Source organism: Patagioenas fasciata, chromosome 5, assembly GCF_037038585.1.
Source record: "Patagioenas fasciata isolate bPatFas1 chromosome 5, bPatFas1.hap1, whole genome shotgun sequence".
In the NCBI taxonomy this organism is placed as follows: Eukaryota; Metazoa; Chordata; class Aves; order Columbiformes; family Columbidae; genus Patagioenas; species Patagioenas fasciata.
In genome coordinates this window covers 20,197,101-20,204,905 of record NC_092524.1, presented here as the reverse complement: position 1 = coordinate 20,204,905, position 7,805 = coordinate 20,197,101, and the positions used below count along the sequence as shown (strand labels likewise).

Sequence of the window (7,805 nt, the reverse complement as noted above, 5' to 3'; positions counted from 1 at the left end):
AGTCTGGTTTGTGTCTTTATTTCATTTTCTGTTCATTTGGTTTGTTTTTGAAAATACAAATGTAGGTATTAAGTATTATGCTTTTATAGTTGTAAGTACATTAGATATGAACCATATGTTGAACAGAAAAAGCAGAAAAAATATTCAAGGTATATAAAAGTGTCTGGTAATGCTGACTGGCTGGCAGCATCTAGGTACTTAATTATGTAATTAAAATGTAAATAACTTCCAATTTTCAAGGTCACTTTAAGTCAGTTTTTTGTTTATTCATTTGGCTTTTAAAAATTAATCATTTAATGCAGAAAATAATTTTAAATAAAACATTCTTTTCTTCAGGTGTTCAGATCATTCATACCTCCAGTTGCAGGTGAGAATCAGTGTATTTGTTATGATCAGTTTAAAGGGATATAAACCAGTATCTCGCAGTTACAAAACTTGACCAATTGCTTAAATGGTAGGCACCCCGGGTGACTGAGGGGGATTTTGTTTTCTTTTTCTCCTCTTACAAGCTTAGTGAAGGCCTTAAATAGCTAAACCAATTAATTTTTTGATTTTGCAAGTTGCAATATGAGCCTTTTCTGGTGATGTTACTATAACTAAGAATGTTTGAAAGGAGAATGTACCACTGTTTGTTCATGTATGTTCATGTTGCTTTGAACCACGTAGTTCAGTCTTACTTTTGATTTTCCGCTCCTCTCATACCATGTCCTTATTCCTTCAGGGGACTGTCAAGAATATATTCCTTTTTGCAGCATTTTCTTTCTTTTTTAAACTGAGTTGAAATGTTGAAGAGTGTTTTTATTTCACTTCGAAGTTTGACCACCAGTTCTGAAAGTTAGGAGGTTTGCACTCTTGCTGCTGATGACAGTAAGCTCGTGAACAGTTGTTTGATGTATTCTACCTGTTCACATTCCTGCTCAGGGTTAAACTGAATGCTAGATTTGATCTTACAAGGTATTTTATTCTGAAGCTAAATTAATTTTGCCAGATGGGCACAATAAACCTTTTAAAGACATCAAAAGACCCAGACTGAAATCTCTTTTCCCCAACCAGTCTGTTAAAAAAGAATATTAAATATTTCACAAGAATGTAACACTGTAGTGATGTCCGATCTCTTTTACTGATGCTGTAAAGGAGTTCTTGGTATAAAACACTGATCTTTTTTTTTTTTTTTTGTAAACAAAACATGCTTTGTTTTATGTAGTAGGATCTTCTAGTGATACCTGTGGCTTACCTCAGACTGGTGCTTCTGTCTATGATTAAATAGTGAGTATGCATGCAAGATTTCATCATTATTGAAAGAGTCTGTCCAAGTGCTGAATCGTCTAAAATGGGATTTACTCTAAGTACCAGAGGGTGAAATGTTCTTTCAAACAGTGTCCTATCTCATCTGTTCACAAAAGTGAGGGAAAGAAAAATGTTGCTGCATAGATTTTTCTATACTGCCACATTGTGGACGAAGGAAGAATAGCATCTAGATTTTTCACCTGTTTCCATTCCTATTGACTCGAGTCTAGTTGGTGCATGTCTGCCACTTGCATAATCTGGTTCCAGTTCAGGCCGGTTGGGGAGGGTGCTTCTTCTAAAACCACCTGAATACAAACTGTCTACTGGAACACTGCCAAATACCCTGAGGCAGCTGATTAGTATTTGCATCTATACCACATGTGCAGTGTATATAAAGGAAAAGAGTTGAGGATGAAAATCTGGCTTTAACATTAGCATTCCCTGCCTATGGAGAGATGTTCTCTGCAACTTAATTATTCTCTTAAAATGTCTGAATTTTTCAAACATAATCTCCTAGATATGTGTAACACAAACTATAGAAATTCAGGTATTTTATGAAAGGGAGATTTCTGAAAATTACTGGAATTTTGTAGCCAGGTTTTTCAGGGTTGTCCATTTGGTGTTTTGACGTGTATACTGAGAGGGACAAGGCTTCATCTGGAAGTGTGACTTTTGTAAAGATGACACTGTAGTAAGTTAATGGATCAGCAAGATAGGTGATAAATCAGTTTTCAACAAGTGCAAGTTGCACCACATCTCTGATGGAATGCCCTGACACACAGTAGTTGATCACTGTAACAAAAGTTCATTTTGGAACAACTTGATTTATAGATATGACTGGATTTGCAGTTGAGTCTCAGATGACTACTTCTTTCTTAGACTAAATCCCAATGATCTTCAGTCAAGTTACATAATTCAAGATTAATTCTTGTTTTGCGTAATTTGATATGACTATATTGCCTAACTTCTCCAAGGCAGTTTAGAAATCAGTTGATGCTTCATGATGTTGAAGAACATAGATACCATTGTTGCTGTGAAATATCTTACTGTTAATTGTTATTCTTCAGGAATATTTTTACTTGAAATATAAACAAAAATCATTCTGCCATTGACAAAGTAAAGCAACTCTTCTCAGCATTACATTTCAATGCAATCCTTGCTTTAAAATATATGATTTAAGCAGATAAATTTTTACATTTATTGCATTTGTTTGGAATTTAAAGTAGATTTAATGTGTACCTGTTAAGTTTAAAACTTCATATTTTGGGCTGAGGTAAGAGAGGCAGTTAGTGATGTTACTGAGAACCACCAAGACAGAGCAATTTTTCAGAGTTCAAATGTTGATGAGTCTGACTGCAAGTTATTAACATTGCACTGTGTATCAGAGGAATCCAGATGTTCACACAGAAACGAGTCCAACCCTGTGGTAGTTATATAATGTATCTGATAGCAAAATTGTATGCTAAGGAAAATTAACTGATTCATACCACACTAGCATCAAGAAGTCCTATTTATTAGTGCTGTATCAAGAATAATAAGGCAGTCCCTTCCTTGGATTCAGAGTCTAAATTTTATTTAGTTATAGTATTACTTTATATATATGTATATAACATTATTTTCTGTTTAACAGCTGGAAACAAACAGGAAACAATATGAAGATTACTTCACCCAAAGGAAGTGTCTTGATTTAAAATCACGGCTAAATAAATGAAATATGAACAATTACAATGGCGTGTTCTGGTTAGGGAACTGAATCTAAAGCCAGCATGCTAGTAAATAGCTAGAATATGCTCTACAAAGCCCCTTGGAACAATTTAGAGAACCAAGAATCCAGATCACCTAGATTGAGGAGCTACAATGTTAGATCTCAATAGCTGCTTCCAAAACTAAATTAAGGGTCAAAAAGCAAACATCTTAATGCATAATGATCCATTTTTTCCATTTTTTCAAATCTATATGCTTAGAATTACAGTTTCCTAGATGAAAGCTAATCATTAGTTATTCATTCCAGGTTATCTGCCAGGTAGAAGGAGGTCCTAAAATACTGTGTAAACAGTTGTGGCACACAAGAACTAAACCCAATTCATCTAATTCCCAAGTATCATGACCAACATAATTACCTTCAAGCAGGTACAAAAAAATGAAAATTATCTCTATCGTATAGTATTTTATAGATTGTTAATGTGCAGCTGCATGTTTATGTTCTTAGCAGCAACAGTTGGAGATGAGCCAAGGCTAATGTAGCTATCATCAGTTATTATTTTATTTTGTAGCTGAAAAATTGCACGGCACTTCAGTGTAATAAGAATGATGTAATGGATATGTTGAATTTGTTGAAAGTTTTTAATATATATATTACTTCTCGTACAAAGCACATTTAGCATAAGCATACCTGCATACCCTTGCTTGCCACCAAGTGTCACTGTTTCTCTGTAAATGAAGAGCAGCATTGAGGCCTATGAGTATACTTTAACCTTGGGATTCAAAATGCCTCAGTAACATTTACATAATTCTGAGAACTTGAAATGCCATCAGTTAAAAAAGTGGTTTCTGAGGTCCTAAAGTTAATGCTAATTAGATGGAGTTATGCATTTTCATCTAAGCAGCAACAAAGTATTTGAGTGTTGTTTAGTTTTAATTTAAAGAAATATTTCTTTACCTAAATATAGCTTCCTCAAAAATATTATTGACATGCTTATTTTATTACAGTGAGGCATTTTGATTGCAATGTGAAAACAAAGTCTTTTAATATTAAGCACCATACAGACACAGGTATTGCTCTCAATATCAGTAGGTCCTGAGTGTGAGCGTCTCAGCAGATGCTCCAGGTATGGAGCCTGTTTACTTATGTTTGTCATAGGCCATTAGAAGAGTAAACCAGGCACACTCAAATTAAAGATCATGTTCCTTTAGAAAATTCAGACTCTCATTCACTTGCTGTAACATGAGGGAAGAAAAAGCTGAGGAGGAGTTCACTTGCATATGTTTTTTAGTTTTTATTTGCTTGAGCTTTTATTCATCATCAAAGCAAGTAAAAGAATTAGATCCAGAAATTAAATCTGGAAGTTTCTAGTGACTAATCTCTTTAACTGTCCTTTGACTTCCATTTTTTTTCCTTTCTTTAGATGAAAAGGAAGAAAGTACAGGTATAAGATTCATCCTGTAATCTTACTGTGACTGATGTTTGCTTTTTTCAGCATAGGCTAGGGTGTTCATGTACTTATATGCAGTTCTCTAACAGGACTCACACAAAGATTTATTCTTAAAGCTCCATGGGTCTTCAGCAATTTTTTTCATAAGCTAAAGACCTCTGTTCCAGATGCTTTCTCAGAACTCTGGAAATTGGTAAAATAAGAACTCAGGATAAATATATTTGTTTCTGACATTTTTCTTATTTTATCAAAATATTTTATGTCTCTATGGCATTTGAATTTTCATGTTGCATAGCTGCTACTCTCTTGTAACAAAAATGCAGTTCTGTAAGAATGCTTTGTGTATGTATCTTGGTAGTCATTATTCCAGTGGCTGTCAGTCAAGACTATGTAGCATGGTTTCAGGTTTTCTTAGGATCAGTGTAGTTGTGCTGTCCATTTGCCTGAAAAACATTTAATTTTCTAAGTTAATGGATGATTCCAAATCGAATTAGCATATGTTTAGCCTGTATTTCTAACACTAACGGAATCCTTTTAATAATATTTGATTGCAGATCATTTTTAAATATGAGGCAGAAACAACCCTGCTGTGAAAGGTGAGGGAGCTTTGCAGTTGCACAGCCATTGCCAGGTTGTATGACTGAGGGTAGACCTGTCCCAAGTAGTGACAGCTGGTGGATGGCGGGAGATCACAGATTTCTTATTCTCTTTCTCACATACTCTGTGAGGCCGCACTTGCTAAATAGCACCAATATTGGTGTAAAAAAATAAAGTCTATATGTATTGTTTCAAAACTACAGAATAATGAGTTTTCTTTGTAGTTGTACATTTTTTTCTAATTTTTTGCTTTTTTCAACCTGTGTAGCTTACCTTTTGGTGCAGGGGTTACAAAGTCTAAGAAGCCATGTAACTGCACAAAATCTCAGTGTCTTAAATTGTGAGTAATAGTTTATCAAAATTAATAAATGCTAATAACAGTGTATAGATGAAAGGACAAATGAATAGTACATATGTGTCAAATGTTACTAATCTGATACTGAGTTAGGAAGATCCACAATTGATGTAAACTACTGTTACACAAGCTCAGAATTTGTTGCAAAGATGTAGATGACTGCATACAATCCAAAGCATGAAAACTAATAAGCTAGAATAATTGTTCAGAGCATGTCTGGAAAATCCTATGTAGAATGTAAATGCTGTATACTAAAATATAAATCCTATGTCTTGCTGCTGCTCTCATACAACAATAATATGCACAGAGATGTACACATGGTGATTAACATTTGATCCCTTGAGGAACTGGGTGTATTTTACAAAATGTAAAATTTAAAGAGAGGGGGAAGCTCTTTGTCTAGGTTTGGATGTGATTCAATTACAGAGGAAGGAACGTTTTTCATGAGTAGCAAATGGATATTCTGACAAGAAGTAGAATTTAAATTTTAAAAAATATGCTTAAACCAGTTAATATTTTCATTTCTTATGTTATTTTTCATGTTAATCACAGATACTGTGGTTGCTTTGCCAATGGTGATTTTTGCAAAAACTGCAGCTGCAATAATTGTTACAACAATCAGCTTCATGAAACTGAACGACTTACAGCCATTAAGGTAAAAAAAAATGAAAAAAGAAGCATAGTACATGTTGATATCAGGTTCATATATGAAAAATATAGTAGCATTATTTTTTCAAGTCATTATAGTATTTGAAATATGGTATTTTTAAGCTAAATAAAGCTAAGTGTTGCCTCTGTAGTATTCTTACACAAAAAAATTTAGGTATGTTTTTCCCTTATTTTTATAGCACTTCTGATACTTTGGATTAATACTAGTGATGTGTTAACTGAATGATAATTTTTATTCATGGAAGGAACTATTCAAACCTGATTTTATTCAAAAAATTTTGTCACTTGAAGGAGCATTTATTGTATCCCAAAGTCAGATAGTAGTTAAAGGAAAAAAATATATTGCTATACAAATTACTGTTCTCATTGATAGATCTTCTGCAGTTGTCTGTATTAATTTTTCTGGTTGACTCAGGCAGAAACACAAAGTTAGCTCTCCTAGCAGCAACACTGAACCCTGCACTAGTGAGAAGCGGGTTGCTTCTACATTTGGAGACTGATTTTATTAGTGGAATAAAGAATAATATGTAGGCCGGTTTTTGTGTGTATATCAAACTGCACAATCTGGGCAATAGTTTAATCTAATATGTATGTTATGTTTTGTAATTTCTACTGCTGATGCTTTAAGGATATATTAATGGCTTTGTGCTTCTTGTATACAACTTTCCAGAACTCTTTTTGTATCATTCACGTAGTTTTGGGATTGTACAAGATGTTGATCTGATTAGAGCTTTGCCATATCCAACCGGTCAAAGCCACAGCAGTTTTTGCTGTCATTATGCAACAATTAGTTTTGAAATTGTCTGTAGTTCAGCTGATGGGATTGTTTGTGTCTAAGTACTCCTTTCACTGCTGTAGATGGCATCTTGTAAAGCATAATAGGTCTTATTTGTCACTGATGAAAGCATACTTGTGCCATCTATAAATACTGTACATAGAGGGCATATAACCTCTTTAACCTGCCTTTTAATAGTCTGTGGCATTGTGAGGTCTTGTCACCTAATCAAAACCTGCTGTTCCAATCCAATGCTGATTTAAGTGAATGGTCTTTGTATTGGGCCATTAATAAAATATGTTTAAAACTTCTGAGATGAGTGTAACTTTGTATGCAAGGGTTCTTACTTCACTGAGAACTTTTATTTCTGGTGAAATTCGCATCAGCAGTGACAGAAAACCAGCCCCAAGTGGATAGGTCACTTAGGTTATCCCATAAAGACAATGTGAGTTACTTTCTATGGCAGAGCCAAGTCACTTAGTGTTCTGGAATCTTTGAATTCCTGCTCTCGTTGCCATGGAAGACTCCTTTATCCATGTGCTTAACACCAGCAATAATTAGAGTGGAAAGCAAGAACTTCTTTGTTAAATGTTGGACCACAGTCATTCAGATGTTTAAAAGCATTTCTTTGGATTTCTCATAATCTAGCAATTTTTGTCTTAGGCCTCAAAAATCAACTCACTAAGATTCCCAGTGGACGTAAGGTTCAGTAGGGTCAACGTTAGTAAGAAAGAAAATAGGTTTAGGACTAGTGACATAAGTATGGACTGAAAACAACAATTAGGAATAGAAATGCAAAATAAAATTAAAAATTATTATGAGGAATAGAAAAAGATAAATACGTTGTAAGAAGAACTGTTAGAATTCTTGAAAATATTAGTGTGATACAGTCTCATCTTCAGATGCATCTTAATTTGAACACATGCAAGAGTTAAAATGACAAGTTATTAAGACCAAAAGAGAGATAAGC

General features: G+C 34.1%; 1 long non-coding RNA gene across 3 annotated transcripts; it reads left to right on the top strand.

Moving 5' to 3' along the window:
• On the top strand, positions 1-5,870 carry LOC136102435 (uncharacterized). Of its 3 annotated transcripts, XR_011739318.1 has the most exons (4): positions 1-367; positions 1,205-1,266; positions 3,299-5,035; positions 5,305-5,870. It is a non-coding gene; the product is annotated as an uncharacterized lncRNA (long non-coding RNA). The 3 variants fall into 3 exon arrangements; XR_010651436.2 differs by having other exon boundaries at positions 3,299-5,870; XR_011739317.1 differs by having other exon boundaries at positions 2,918-5,870.
• Positions 5,871-7,805: the final 1,935 nt, after the last annotated feature.